At 35.8% G+C, this 16,681-nt stretch overlaps 1 pseudogene; it reads left to right on the forward strand.

Moving 5' to 3' along the window:
- The first annotated feature begins 856 nt into the window (after positions 1-856).
- LOC132253354 (uncharacterized) lies at positions 857-5,513 on the forward strand (annotated as a pseudogene).
- The last annotated feature ends 11,168 nt before the right edge of the window (positions 5,514-16,681 follow it).

Consider the following 16,681-nt stretch of genomic DNA (forward strand, 5'->3'; position numbering starts at 1 on the left):
AGGATATAGTGCATTGCTTTGTTTTAGTTCTTTTATTTTATTTTTATCTTTATACGTATTTTTCTTCTATTTTATGCTTGGTTGGGAAAGAGATATTTCAGGTAGACTTCAAAGAACAACTGAGGAATCTCAACCAAATATGGAGGACACTGAAGAATTCAACAGTAATAACAACAGGCCACGACCACCTGTACAGGGCCAAAGAACTATGAGAGAGCTTCTAAATCTTCCCAGGTTGAGCACACCATCGTGTTTTATGCTACCTCCAAATCATGATCATGTTACCATTCGGCCTCAAGTGGTGTCTCAACTACCCATTTTTAGGGGGACAGAAAATGAAAATCCATACTCTCATATCAAGGAATTTGAGGACATCGTTTCAATTTTTCGAGAAGCCAACACTCCTTTGGAGATCTTTCGCATGAAGCTATTCCCCTTGTCATTGAAGGATAAAGCTAAGACTTGGTTAAATAGTCTTAGGCCCTATAGTATCAGAAATTGGGGTGATTTACAATCAGTGTTTTTGCAGAAATTCTTTCCAACACATAGAACCAGTGCATTGAAAAAGGAGATCTCGAATTTCAAGGCTATGGAGGATGAGAAATTTTTTGCATGTTAGGAAAGATTCAGGGAGATTGTTGCGGCTTGCCCCCATCACGGATTTGACAACTGGATGCTAGTTTCGTATTTCTATGAAGGCATGGCACCACCAATGAAACAACTTCTCGAGACTATGTGTGGAGGAGATTTCATGAATAAAAACCCCGATGAAGCATTTCAATTCCTTGATTATGTTGCTGAGGTATCTAGAAGTTGGGATGAACCAATCGTCAAGGAACCATCTAGAGATAGAACAATGAACAGGGCAAGAGCTAGTGGAGTGTATACCTTACCAGAGGGTTTAGATGTCCAAGCAAAGTTAACAACCGTTATGAGAAGGTTGGATGATTTGGAAGCCAAGGGAGTTCAAGAGGTACAAATAGTCAATGATGGGGTAACTCAATTGTGCTTGATATGTAAGTCTACAGAACATGGTGTACAATCTTGTCCCACTCTACCTGTAGTGCAAGATATGTTTACGGAGCAAGCCAATGCCATAGGGACATACAAGCAATATTCTAGCAATTCTCCATATTCCAACACTTATAATCCGGGTTGGAGGAAATCCAAATCTATCATGGAGGGGAGGTAACAATGGCCAGTTTCAGCAGCAAGGAAACCAATTTCAGGGTAATCAGACTAATGGGCAGCAAGGTTTTCAACCACAAGGTATGCCATCTCAGAATTTTCAACAGCAACATCAAGCCTCATCATCTAACTCAAGCCTGGAAGACATGATGAGAGAGTTTATACAGAAGCAAGACAAGCGTAATGAAGATCAAAATAGGATAAATGCTCAAACATCTCAAGAACTAGTAGATATTCGAACCACTTTGAGCCAACTTGTTGTAAGTTTATCTCACGAGAAAGGAAAATTCCCAGCTCAACCACAGAAAAATCCGAGAGGAGTAAATGAAGTTTCTGAAGTGCAAAAGGAAGATTGCAATGCCGTTATCACACTCAGAAATGGGAAAGAATACGAAGGGCCCAAGTTACCTGTAAGTGAAGAAGATATTCCTGCTAGAGATGAACCAACTGTGGAGAAAAATGTTAGAAATGAGAAAGCGTCTGAAAAATATGAGGAAGTCATTGTGAGCAAAAATAAAATGAGTGTTTCCAATCATTTACCTTTCCCTTCAGCTATGCAGAGACACAAAGTGGGGGATAAGAATTTAGAGATTTTGGAAGTTTTGAAGCAAGTGAAGATCAACATTCCACTCCTTGATATGATCAAGCAAGTTCCTGCTTATGCAAAGTTCCTCAAAGACTTATGCACTGTAAAGAGAAGGATTAAATTAAGCAAGAAAGCATTCCTCACCGAGCAAGTCAGTGCCATCATTGAGAATAAAGCAATGGTGAAGTACAAAGATCCAGGTTGTCCTACCATCTCAGTCCAGATTGGAGATTCATTCGTGGAAAGGGCTTTGTTAGATTTGGGAGCTAGTGTGAATTTGCTTCCATATTCAATCTATAAGCAATTGGGATTGGGAGAGCTTAAGGCTACTACCATTACACTCTCTTTAGCAGATCGTTCGATTAAAGTACCTAGAGGAGTAGTCGAAGATGTTTTGGTGCAAGTTGAAAAGTTCTACTACCCAGTGGACTTTGTGGTGTTAGATACAGAACCATTGAAAAAGGGTATGAATTCTGTTCCAATTATTCTTGGGAGACCCTTCCTTGCTATAGCCATTGCTCTCATTAACTGTCGAAATGGATTGATGCAATTATCTTTTGGGAACATGACAGTGGAAATGAATGTCTTCAATTTATGCAAGCAACCAATGGACCATGATGATGTGGAAAATGAGGAAGCATGCCTTATAGAGGCTTTGGTGCAAGAACACACAGAAAAGTTAATGGAAGAAAATATAGATGAATTTTTCTCTACAATCGTTAAGGAAGAATGTGTTCAAGTTGCTACAGAATGGAAAGAAAAATATACGATTCAATCTTTGAACAGTGTTGAGAATGATGAAAAAAGCAAAAAGGAAGAGGTTGAGATCAGCAAACCAGAGTTAAAGCCCCTGCCACATGGTTTAAAGTATGTTTATTTAGAGGCAAATGAAGAAAAACCTGTGGTAATTTCAGCTACATTAACTGAAGAGCAATAAATGAAACTTTTGAAGGTGCTTAAAGAGAATAAAAGAGCGATTGGTTGGTCCATTTTAGATTTGAAAGGGATAAATCCCTTGATTTGCACGCATCATATTTATTTGGAAGAGAATGCAAAACCAGTAAGGCAACCACAAAGAAGGCTAAATCCCCTTATGCAAGATGTAGTCAGAAATGAGGTATTGAAGCTTTTAGATGCAGATATTATTTATCCTATCTCTGACAGTAGTTGGGTGAGCCCCACTCAAGTAGTACCTAAGAAAAGCGGGATAACTGTGATGAAAAATGATGAAGGAGAGCTCATTCCTACAAGGTTGACTACAGGTTGGCGAGTATGCATTAATTTTAGGAAGTTGAATGCAGTCACCAAGAAAGATCACTTTCCATTACCTTTCTTAGATCAGGTTTTGGAGAGGGTAGCTGGTCATGACTATTATTGCTTCTTGGATGGCTATTTAGGCTATTTTCAAATTGCCATTGCATTGGAGGATCAGGAGAAAACCACATTCACATGCCCATTTGGCACCTATGCTTATAGGCGCATGCCTTTTGGTCTTTGTAATGCACCAGCCACATTTCAAAGGTGTATGCTTAGTATTTTCAGTGACATGGTAGAGAGAATCATGGAAGTTTTCATGGATGATCTAACTATTTATGGGAAGACCTTTGATGATTGTCTCTTAAATTTGAAAAAAGTTTTGAAAAGGTGCATTGAAAAGGATTTGGTTCTAAATTGGGAGAAGTGTCACTTCATGGCAACCTTAGGGGTAGTACTTGGTCATATCATCTCTAAAGAGGGCATTCAGGTAGATCTAGCAAAAATTGAGCTCATCTCAAAGCTACCTTCGCCTACTACTGTTAAAGAGGTGAGACAATTTTTGGGACATGCAGGTTTTTATAGAAGGTTCATACAAGACTTCTCAAAAATCGCTCAACCTCTTTGTGCTTTACTACTTAAGGATGCAGAATTCATATGGACTAAAGCATGCCAAGAAGCTTTCAAGAGGCTAAAGTCACTCCTCACTACTGCACCAATTGTGAGATCTCCAAATTGGTCTCTCCCATTTGAGTTGATGTGCGATGCTAGTGACTATGCAGTGGGAGCTGTACTAGGTCAAAGAGAGGATGGAAAACCATATGTGGTGTACTATGCTAGTAAAACCCTCAATGATGCTCAGAAGAACTACACAACTACTGAAAAGGAGCTCCTTGCAGTGGTGTTCGCACTTGATAAATTCAGGAACTACCTTTTGAGAACTTCAATAGTAATTTTTACTGATCATTCGGCCTTGAAATATCTACTCAACAAAAAGGATGCCAAAGCAAGACTTATCAGGTGGATCCTTCTCCTTCAAGAATTTAACATTCAAATCAAGGATAAGCAAGGGGTAGAGAATGTGGTTGCTGATCATCTTTCCCGAGTTAAAGTAGAGTCACATTTCGAGGAAGCACAAATTAATGATTAGTTTCCTGATGATGCACTTTGTGCAGTGGAGAAGTTGCCTTGGTTCGCAAATATAGTCAATTACTTGGCAACCAGAGAGCTTCCATCAGAATGGAACATGGAAACAAAGAAGTATTTTCTTTCATGGGCAAAACACTATGCTTGGGATGATCCATATTTGTATAAGTTTTGCCCAGATCAAATTATGCGAAGATGTGTTCCAGAGGATGAACAACAAGACATATTGCGAATGTGCCATGAAGGAGCTTGTGGAGGTCATTTTGCTTCAAGGAAGACTTCAGCAAAAATTCTACAGAGTGGATTCTATTGGCCAACTATGTTCAAGGATTGTAACACTCATTGCAAAAGTTGTCCACAATGTCAACAACTAGGGAAAATCAACACAAGGTATCAAATGCCTCAAAATCATATTTGTGTTGTTGAGGTCTTTGATTGTTGGGGCCTGGACTTTATGGGACCATTTCCTCCTTCTTTTGGTAATCTCTATATTTTGGTGGGAGTGGATTATGTCTCTAAATGGGTAGAAGCAGTGGCATGCAAGAGCAATGATCACAAAGTGGTGCTCAAATTTTTAAAGGAGAATATTTTCTCTAGGTTTGGCATTCCGAGAGCAATCATTAGTGATGGAGGTTCACACTTTTGTAATAAGCCTTTTTCCACTCTTTTGCATAAATATGGAGTGAGGCATAAAGTGTCCACCCCATATCACCCTCAAACGAATGGGCAAGCTGAGCTAGCAAATCGGGAAATTAAGAGAATCCTCACCAAAGTAGTCAATACTACAAGAAAAGATTGGTCTACCAAGTTGAGTGATGCACTTTGGGCATATAGGACAGCCTATAAGACTGTCCTTGGCATGTCACCGTACCGAATTGTTTATGGTAAAGCATGTCACTTGCCTGTAGAACTCGAACATCGTGCATATTGGGCTATAAAGAAGATGAACTTTGATTCGGATCAAGCTGGAGCTAAAAGGAAATATGATTTGAATGAACTTGAGGCATATCGAAATGAGAGTTATGAATGCCTACGTAATGCAAGGGAAAAACACAAATTCTACCATGACAAGCTTATTTTACGAAGGGAGTTCAAGCAAGGTGAAAAGGTGTTGTTGTACGACTCCAAGCTTCACATTTTTCCAGGAAAGCTTAGGTCAAGGTGGAGTGGCCCTTATGTGGTAAAGAAAGTCTTCCCTTATGGCACCGTGACCATTCAAAATCCGAGGACAGGTAATGAATTCAAAGTTAATGGTCAGCGCCTAAAGCATTTCATTGAAAGATTTGAGACACAAGAGGAGAATCTCCATTTTCTTGATGGGGATGTTCAAAAGGGTTGAAGCATTTTCTGAAAATCCAGTAGGTAAAACTTTTATTTTGTTTTATTTTCTTTATTTATTTTTCTTTATTTAGTTTTGCATTTTCAATTAGTCATTAGCAATATGGTTAGCATTTTTTATTTTATTTTTTATTTTTTATTTTTTTAGTTGTTTTTAACTTACTAATGAGTTTATGAGTTGTAGCAACTTAGCTTGCAAACATCCGAGTGATATAGGTAAATGCGAACTTCAAGGGAGTGAAAAGGTAAGCCTCACATGTGTTCAAGGTGACAAAGCTCCTACAGTTTATATGAAGTCCTCATAACACACTTCTCACTTGATGATCTTAAGGTAATATCTTCCTTTTTCCTTTCTTTTGACCTATTATTCTACACATTGGGGACAATGTGTAATTTAGGTTGAGGGGGGAAGGCCTATTAGCCTATTAGAAGCCTATTAGCCCTAATTTTTTTCAAAAGTTTGCATGTCATCTTTGGTTAGCTAATGAGATTCTTGATTTGCCTTGGTAACTCATGGTTTATTTGGCATGAGAATGCTTTAAGTAGTATTATTTCTTTGGAATTTGAGAAAAAATGCAGTTAGAGCAAGAGTATCAGTTCACTTACCTTATCTTTATATACCTTTAAGTGCAAAAATAGTTAGGTTGAATCCTTGGAATACCTTCAATTTTTCTTTGATGGTTATTTTCTATTTAAGACTCAAAGCACACACAAAACACGTGTACCCTTATGGTATCTTGATTAAGATAATTTCTTTAGCTTAAAAAGAGTTGTTCTTAAGCAATAAAATGAGGAAATGAAAAAAAAAAAATTGAAAATGACTGATTTAAGCTTGAGCAATTATCTGAGGGGGTAATGGCCTTGTGTCTTCAAGCCCTGGTGCCCGAAACCAACTGGTTAGGAGTCATCGGTATCTTGCTCGTTACATAAGCTAAACTCAGTTTAAAAAAAAATAAAAATAAATAAATAAATGAAAATTGAAGAAAAAAAAATGTTTGGGAAATTCGACCTTGTTCTACCTTGAGCTAGGGTGATACCTGAGGGGTAAGTGGCCTATAAAGGTCCTCAATACCTGGTACCTTGGGTGAAAACTCGGGAGTTGCCGGTGGATCCCTATTAAGCCATATAGAAGGAGATTTCCTAAACTAAGAAAGAAAAATCAAAATAAATTTTCCTCCTCTTTAACTTCAAGAATGATGAAATTTGAGTTTAAGAAAAAGTCTTAAGAAAAATACTATGAGGGGACACCAAAATTAAGCACATGAGGTTTAGGTGGAAAGAACCAATCAAGGGAAAATCAAGAGACACTAAGAGGAATGCTAAACATGGATGCACATTTATGTATACGAAGATAAGGTGAGAAAACTAAGAAGTTGCATATCTTGTGTCATCTTGCTCAAATCTAGGAAATTTGTCTACTTGGGTATCTTGTGTGTGAAACATGTTCTGTTGAGTTAATATGGTTTCATGAATCTCATTACATATTTTTCATTCTTCTTTATTCTTTTCATTTGCTAGGGACTAGCAAAGTTTAGGTTGAGGGGGATGATTGGAGCCAAAATATGTGCTCTAATGGCACATATTCGATATGATTTGTGCACCAAAGGACATTCAAATCACCCAACTTGACCTAAATCAATGCTAAGGCCCTAGCCATGGGTTTAATCTATACTTTGGAGATTTATCTCAGGTTCAAGGGAAGAAAATTGTGCAAATTGAATGACTTTAGATTTTGAAAGATCAAGAAAGGGCTAAATGAGGAAATAAGTGAGTCAAGACTCATTGAACGTAAGGAAAGGCAAAACAAGGATATAATGAGGTTGGAGGATGATAAATGACCATTATGGAGTAAGAAAGAAGGCAAGAAAGCATGGGAAATGAGGCATGAAGCAAGATTTAGCTGCATGGAAATTTAGAACTCAAAAATCTGATGGCATCATATACTCTGACTTTGAGGACAAATTTGGAGCACTTTATGGAGTCCATTATATACATACTATATATCGTTTCGAAGCTCGGGAAGTCAGGAGTCCAACACTTCAAAAGGTTTGCAAATCAGAGCTAAAATGAAGAAGTTATAGCCATTTGAAGACAACTGCATCAAGCTGGAGGGTCATTTCGAAATGATTTCGAAATTCAACTTATGATTTCGAAATTCAACTTATGAATTCGAAATCCACTTCGAAATGACACCAATTTCGAATTCACCCACTGACACTTTGATGTTCCGCCTCCTCTACCCCGGGAATTGCATCTATTCAACTTATGAATTCGAAATCCACTTCGAAATGACACCAATTTCGAATTCACCCACTGCCACTTTGATGTTCCACCTTCTCTACCTCGGGAATTGCATCTAAAGCACTCCATCCGCCCTAGGTGGACCCCACACGACTAGAAATCACAATTTTATTATTTTTTAATCATTTTTAGGAAATTATTTTGTAATAAGTGGCCAATGAGAGTGTGCCACATGTTAGGTAATTGAGGATATTATATAAACTCTCTCAATTCTAGGTTTTAGGAATCTTGAATCTTGGATTTTTTTCTGGAGTTTTTGACATTGAAGGAGGAAGAATACGAGAACTTTGGTTTGTTTTCTTTTTCTTCTTTATTGAATATATTGTTTTTAGTTTCTTTTGATTCAAATTATGGATTTTTACCCTACTATGGATTGTGAATGTGACATCACCCCCATGAGAGGCTAAGAGCCAACTTGGGGCTTGAAGCATGAAAACCTAAGGGCTAGGAAACCTATAGGGACAATGGGTAAATTACTATAACAATGAGATTAATTATTGGTTGGGTGACAATTTATTATATTTTTTATCCTATCCTTGTGAGTTCGTTTAGGGAATGATACGATAGGTTATTACTTGATACTAGTGATTCTTGGTAATTCTTGATCATTAGTTATCCTCGTTTTCCCTATCGTTATTTGCCCCTAAACAAAGCTATAAGGAGTAGGAAGGGTTAAAAAGCCAAATCTTAAATTGATAATCAATCTCATTCATTTGATGGTTTTAGGAATCTGTTTGAAAAAGGAAAAATTAGGTTTCGGATGCAATTTTGAGTTATAGAACCCAACTTGATCGCGAGTGGCCAAGGATCCCAAAACCCTAAGATCATATTACTTAAAATACCCTTGTTTTCTATAATTTCTATACCCTAGGTTGGATTGTGGAAAACCCCAAACTTGAATCAATTGAATTTAAAATCAATATTCATTTTCTCTTATTAATCCAATTTCTTTTACTTAGTTTCACATTATTCACATATTGTTTTTTTTTACTTAAGGATTTAAACAAAAACAATTCATTTATTCTAGTATTGACAATTTTCATAAGCCAGTCCTTGAGAACGATACCCGGAATACTACAAAAGCCGTAGTGACTCTTTCTCTAGTTTTTCTTGACCAGAGTTACTACGTAAAAAGGCTAAGTATTTTGGTACAATAGAGAAATTTCGGTCAGTGAGGCCTTGACCCTACCTTAAACTTGATTCGGTTTTAAAAAAACTAAAACCAAACATGTCCCATCCTCGATTACTAGGCTCCCATACCGTCTTAATAGGGGCGAGGCATGGTAGGTGACCTAAAAAAAGGGCTAAATTGGCATCCCTAGGAGTGAAAAAAATCGTGAATAAACATAATCACACAAATTCACTCAATGGAACTAGATGTCTATGCTATAGGTCCTATAATGTCTGGTTTAAACCCATGGATGATGTGAAAGAGCATCTTTTTTTTTTTATATAGGTTTGATAATAGGTATACTGAAAAGGTAAATCATGATGAGCATGGAAATGAATCGATGAATTCTAGGGAAGATGATTATAATGTGACACAGAATGAGGTGGATGAACTTAATGTCTTGCAAGATCTTTTAAAAGACTTACATATGGGACAAATCATGGGTTGGAGGGAGTAGCATCTAATAAGAACAATCCATATATTTAAGAAGTATAAACTATAATAGTTATGATAATCTGGTCTTTAATAATTATAACATGATTGTGTTAACTTCCTCCTTATATAATACATTTGATTATGTCAATTTTTTAGATAATATATGTTTGAATATTTTTTTTATTAGCCTATAAATGCACATTTCATTATATTATAAACTTTTTCTCTAACTAGCTACTTGAATATTGAATATTTTTTATGGATTCTTGAACTATATGTTATGCACCATGTAGTCATAAAAGATTCCATGGGAGATTGAAGATTGTTGTTAGGTTATCTTTTCACCCTTTTTTTTTCTTATTCTTCTAAAATATTGTAGACGATGATGTTATTTGCAAAGATGAATTTTGAATTGATATGCATGAAAGGAAAAATATATTGTTTATACCTGTTGTTTCAACTTGAATGCATTAGTGATTACTACTCAAAAAGTCCTATTTTATAGCTTGTAATTAACTCTTTTAAACACTTTTGAGTAGTAGTTATCACCTTTTAATCCAATTAACATATTAAGGACCCTTGCAATCAATTCTAATCAAATTGTGTTAAGTTTTGGTGTTTTGATAGCTTTTTGATCACCAAAGCAATCAGAGATTGAGGAGAGTTCTTTGGAATCCATGGCAAAGCAATGGAAAGCTCATAAACATGTAGAACCGAAGCTTTGAAGTCCTTTGCCATAAGCAAATCCGGAATGCAAGGAGTAAAAGATGTTCGGACAGGGCGTCCGGACAGGATGGCGGTGGAACGTGGGCTGTAGCAAGGCTTGCTCACATTAAATCAATGATCCGGACAACACATCCGGATAGGATATGCTATCGTCCGGGTGTGATGTTCACGAGTGCCGTGTGCTTCTCCCTAAGGGAGTCCGGATAGGGAAGCGTGCCACATGTCCTCTTGGGGAATCCGGATGGAGTTGATCCGGATAGCCTTGCACGCTCCGTGTCATCCGGGAGAGGGGTCCCTACACCTTGCACACGCAGACGGTCCCCCTTGCAGCATAGCTTATTCCACCCGGGGAGGAATTCCGTCCGCCGACATTTCACATCCGGATGTCTCACAACCGGATAGGAGAGGAGGACGTTTCAACTTCTCCGGATAGACATATCCAGATCTTCTGATAGTGCTTACCCGGAGAGTTTTTCTCTCAGTATACAGTGCCGCGGTGTTCTCTTGAAGCTTCCTGATATTTCTGACCGACATCTTGAGATATTTTGCTTTAGATATTTGTTGTCTAAATTCCCAAAGTCTCTTTGTAACCCACCTATCATAGGATTCCTTAGTCTTTAAGTAAGAACAAAGGGTGAATAACCTCTTATATATAGTTGTAATTTTCTTTACAATATAGAATAGAGATCTCGGGAGCTTGTTCTTAGAGACAACCTTTTGTAATAGTAAGAAATATATTTCACAGAGCACTTGCTCTGTTTTTCCTATATATTTTTGTTTTCTCATTATTTTTATTTCTAGCCAATCAAACTCTGAGGATTTTTCCTCAGAGGATGAGAGGCTAGGCTCTTTGTCTCTTGGAGTAAAGAAAGCCAGGTAAGTTTCCCCATGCATAAATTGGAAGTTTTGTTGTTTTAGTTTTTAATGAAGAGAAAGTGTGACCCGTTAATGGTTTTTATCTTTTTAGTTAACTTAAAATGCCTTTAAATCACCTGGGCCAACACTTGATAAGGCAAGTGATCTCCGTTCATGGAGATGCACTAGTTTATCTCTTACGAGCCTTTGGGAGGTGGTTTGAAGGTAGGATTTTCTAGAATAGCCAACACTTGGTAAGCTTTTGGACTCCAAGGAGACATCCATTAGTTATCTCTTGCGAGCTTTTGACGGGTAATCCAAGGTTAAAGATCACCTTGAATGGTAAATGCTAGGTGAGAGGCACGAGCCATTGCAAGGTGCATCAGTGAGAGGGATTTAGTGTTTGAACCCATTAATGGAAAGCATCTGTACCACACCGGTTAGAGAATTAACTATATGTTAATTCTCTATGCGAGGAAAAGAAACAAGTGACCGGAACTCTCCTTTTTGTATGAGGGACCTGAGCCTAGTAATCTAAACTCTAAGAAACACTTTTCTTTGTAAGTAAAATCAGTTACTATTTTTGGTTAGTTTAAAACCAAACCTTTTTCATTTAAACATCTTTATGTTTTCTTTTAAAGCTAACCTTGAAATGAAAAGACACCAATTCATCTTTGGATTAATATCAATTGTGAAGTGAAAACCCATCCCAGTGAACGACCCTAGAGCCACTATGCTATGCTAGCTAAGGCTATCCTAGTACATGGTGTAATAGGTTATAAATTTTGTTGATTACTCCCTTCTGAGGACCATGATTACTACTCAAAAAGTGCTATTTCATAGCTTGTAATTAACTCTTTTAAACACTTTTGAGTAGTAGTTATTGCCTTTTAACCCAATTAACATGTTAAGGACCCTTACAATCAATTCTAATCAAATTGTGTTAAGTTTTGGTGTTTTTGATAGCTTTTAGTTACACCAAAGCAATCCAAGAATGAGGGAGAGCTGTATATAGTTCATGGCAAAGCTTTTGGAAGCTCAAATTCATGAAGAAACCAAGCTTTGGAGCCTCATAGTCCTTTGCCTTAGTCGTTTAAAGTATGCAAGGAAAGAGCACTGGAGAGAGGAAAACAGAGTGAAGAAAACAGAGGACAACAGCTGCAGTCTTCTTTCACACTTTTGGAGCATTTTCCGAAGTCCATTTTCTACATGCTATATACCATTTCAAATCTCAGGAAGTCAAGAATCCAATGCTTCAAACGGTGCACGATTTAGAGTTGAAATGAAGGAGTTACATCCATTGCAAGCCGATCACTCCAAGCTGAAGGAAGAGTTTTGCACAGCGCTGCGAAATCACCCTTTTGTTGCAAAATGATTTCGCAGCCTTTTTGTACAGTGCTGTGGATTTCCCCCTGAAGTTTCCTGTCACGATGGAAGCCGAATACCATAAGCTGAAAGACCACTTCGCAGCGTTGCGAAATCAGCCTTTTGCTGCGAGAATTTCGCAGCCATTTTGCACAGTGCACGGGTGTTCTCCTGAAGCTTCCCGATAGTTGCGACCGACACTTTTGGATATTTTTCTTCAGATATTTTTGTATAAATTTCCATTCTTCTCCTTGTAATCCACCAACCATAAGATTTCTTAGTTAGGAAGGTTGGAAAAACGTCTCTATATATATTCCTTTGCATCCACTGTAATAGATATAGAAGTATGTAAGATAGAATCATGTAATCCAACAAGAGATAGATCAATATAAATATATAGAAGATACAAAGCCTTGCTCTGTTGTTTTTCCTTCTCTTTCATTTTTCATTTCTCTTTATTTCTAGCTAACCAAACTTTGAGGATTTTTCCTCAGAGGATGAGAGGCTAGGCTCTTTGTCTCTTGGAGTGAAGAAAGCAGGGTAAGTTTCCACCTGCATAAATTGGAAGTTTTGTTGTTTTAGTTTTTAATGAAGAGAAAGTGTAACCCGTTAATGGTTTTTATCTTTTTAGTTAACTTAAAACGCCTTTAATTCACCTGGGCCAACACTTGGTAAGGCAAGTGATCTCCGTCCATGGAGATTCACTAGTTTATCTCTTGCGAGCCTTTGGGAGGTGACTTGAAGGTAGGATTTTCTAGAATAGCCAACACTTGGTAAGCTTTTGGACTCCAAGAAGACATCCATTAGTTATCTCTTGCGAGCTTTTGACGGGTAATCCAAGGTTAAAGATCACCTTGAATGGCAAGTGCTAGGTGAGAGGTATGAGCCATTGCAAGGTGCATCAGTGAGAGGGATTTAGTGTTTGAACCCATTAAAGGGAAGCATCTGTACAACACCGGTTGGAGAAGGAACTATATGTTAATTCTCTAATGCGAGGAAAAGAAACAAGTGATCGGAACTCTCCTTTTTGTATGATGAACCTGAGCCTAGTGATCTAAACTCCAAGAAACATCTTTCTTTGTAAGTAAAATCAGTTACTATTTTTGGTTAGTTTAAAACCAATCCTTTTTCAAACATCTTTATGTTTTCTTATAAAGCTAACCTTGAAATGAAAAGGCACCAATTCAGCTTTGAATTAATATCATTTGCAAAGTGAAAACCCATCCCAGTGAACGATCCTAGAGCCACTATGCTATAGTAGCTTTGTCTTTGCTACCCTAGTATATGGTGTAATAGGTTATAAATTTTGTTGATTACTCCCTCAATCAAGGAGCACCAGCTGGACACGAATCAGCTGAGACACCAATTGGGCACGAATCAAACCACAATCAAGGGACACCAGCTGGACACGTATCAAATGGCACCACTGTCAGGGACAATTGAGAGAACATGAATCAGCTGAGACACCAATTGGGAACGAATCAATTAGGAATATTGTGTTTGGTTTTATTTTACGTCAAAAAATAATCTTAAACATATAAATTGTTTTCAATGGTTGGTTCCATGAGGTGGTTTGCTAATTTCGAATAAGGTTTTTTTTTTCTTGTTTTTTTTTTCTCTCAAGATTTACAATTGATTATGCACATACAAATGGCCCAAACCATAGTTTAATTCATGTTTTTGAGAAATGGTTGGTTATAAATTCATATACCCATATTTGTTCCTATATAGAAACTTCTATGTTCAAAAAGTTGGTGGATACTATTAGGAAATCTATTCATCATTCCAATAGATGATAGGATATAAGTTGGTTTGAATTATACGATGATTTATAACATTATTATAATTCACATTAAATTGGTTAGGAAAAGTTTTTTGTTGAGTTGAGTAAGAAAAAGTTTTTATCTAGCTTTTCACTTGAAAGGCTACTATTGAATTGGTTAGTAATAGTATATTTTAAATTGTATAGTGAGATAGATGGTTGAGGGAAACAAAAGAGATGTATTAAAAGTGTAAACATAATCATGAATTTGCTGCTTTTTAGTTTGAGAAGAAATGACTCTATGATGCTTGTATTTCCCTAAAAAAATAAAAATAAATAAAGTAGCTCTGAAGTAAGCAATCAAAGATCAGGAATAGAATAGGTAATCCTTGTTCACGACTCCGCTCTTCCTTTTTCTGTTCCTTTTGGTTTAGTGAGGGCATGGCTTGAAGAAGCATGGGACAAAAGGGTGATAGGCAAAGTAGCAAATTAAACCTTCCAAGCTTTAGTTAGTGTGCAAGACTAATAAGGGTTGTCAGTTAAACTTCCTCTAAGCATGCAAGAAGCTGTCCAAACTTAGGGTTAGCAATACTCCGTCTAAAGATTAGGAATAGTAGCCATCACCTTAGTTAGTCATTAAGAGGTTTATGGACTAGTTAATCACACTTTTCAAGAACCACCTTGGTTGTTGTTTTATGTTATTCAGGCCCATAACAAGTTTTTTTTTTTTTTCAGAAACTATACCAACAAATGTAATAAACTATTTGAAGTAGATACTGTTAAAGCAAGAGGATGGAGAAAGGGCATATATCTTCATTATAAATTAATATCTAGGAAAACTCCATATATATTTGTTGGAGTGAATCTCAACTAAACATGATGATGGTATGTATTTGGCTTTTGACTAGTGCCATATTTCCTCAAAAAGCAGTACTATCAAAGGAGTCTAATCAAAGAGTCAACAAAAAAGAAAAAAAAAAAGGTGATTCTTTTTATTGAAGGCCACAAATTAAGTCATGTGAGGAAAGAAAATAATATTATTATTTTTATACAAATGTTATTTATTTTTAAAAAATATCTACATTCATTCTTTTATCTTTTATAATCTATTGATTTAAGATGTTATTAATCTTAAAACATAAAATATTTTTTATCATATATTCATATATTCAATTTAGTAGTTGTAAAAAGATTAAGAAGGTGTTTGTTTTTTCAACTTTTTGTTGAAAGCGATTTGCTTTCAAACTTTAGTTATAATTTTTTTATGATTTATTATAATTTTTTAACTGAATAGAGAAAATCAAAATATTTAGCTTTTCTAAATGGAAAAAGTAACATGTTTTTTTTTTTTTACTTTTTAATACTTAATAGAAATAAAATATTATAAAAATAAATAACCTAATACTTAACACTTAAGAACTATTTAGTTTTAATTTCTATTTAGAATTAAATAGAAAAAACAAATACCACCTAAGACTATATATGTTTGATTTTAAGAAAATCTTATGAAAAATATAAAGGAAAGAAAATAAAAGAAAAGAAAGTAGCAAAAAATTTTAAATTTATTTTTATATGTTAATTTTAATTTATTATACAAAGATGAAATAATTTTAAAATATATAAATTTCTCATTGATGATAATTTCCACCAACATTCCATTATTTTTCAACAATCCTAATAATTCCAACAATCAAACACAATTATTTTCCACAATTAAACACTTCCATTATCACACAAAAATCCCAAGGAAAATTTCTAAATCACCCAATAAACTTTCTCACATCATAAATATTACCTATTTACCTTCCAACTATTTAAAGAAAAAAACATTAAATAAAATTTTTAGGTTTCAGCCTCCCTACCACAGATCAAACAATCCAACTATTGAAAATGAAATATGCCACCGTAGGAATGTTCCTCATGTCGAGTAGAACTTTTCCTCAAATTTTCACATGAAAATGAGCACGTTTAGCTGTGGAAACAACCGACCAAAGGTGGACAACGCTACCACTTTCCCCTACACCGAGAGCCATTGCCACTCTCACTTCACTTTCTCTTCCTCTTTCATTTCTTTATTTTCTTTTTCATTTGTTTTTCTTTTTGTTTTTACCCCCCCAGCCATCAAGTGGCCCACGACCTAAACACCATTCAAAGAAGCCTTATGATTATTTTGATTTCTTTTGTTCTTTTAAAAGACCACAACACAGACACTCCACTTATATATATATATATAGTTTTTATGCTATTTTAATTTCTTTTTCTGATTCAATTCATTTTTCATTTCAATTTTTTTAAACAAAACACAAAATAAATTATCAAATACTATCCCAAATATTTTAATTTTCTCAAATTTATTATTAAGCAATTGAATTGAATTTTTAATTAATTAGTTCTAATTAATTTTAATTAATTCATTTTTTTTATTTTTCGTTTTCGTTTTCGAAAATTTTCAATTTCTACGATCCTAAGAAATTTTCTACCATAAAGCTGACGTGGCACAAAAAATTTCAACTCGCTTAATTGACCAACAAAATCTTTCGAATTTCACCAATCC

The sequence above is a fragment of the Vitis vinifera genome, chromosome 19 (genome assembly GCF_030704535.1).
Source record: "Vitis vinifera cultivar Pinot Noir 40024 chromosome 19, ASM3070453v1".
NCBI classification, from domain to species: Eukaryota; Viridiplantae; Streptophyta; class Magnoliopsida; order Vitales; family Vitaceae; genus Vitis; species Vitis vinifera.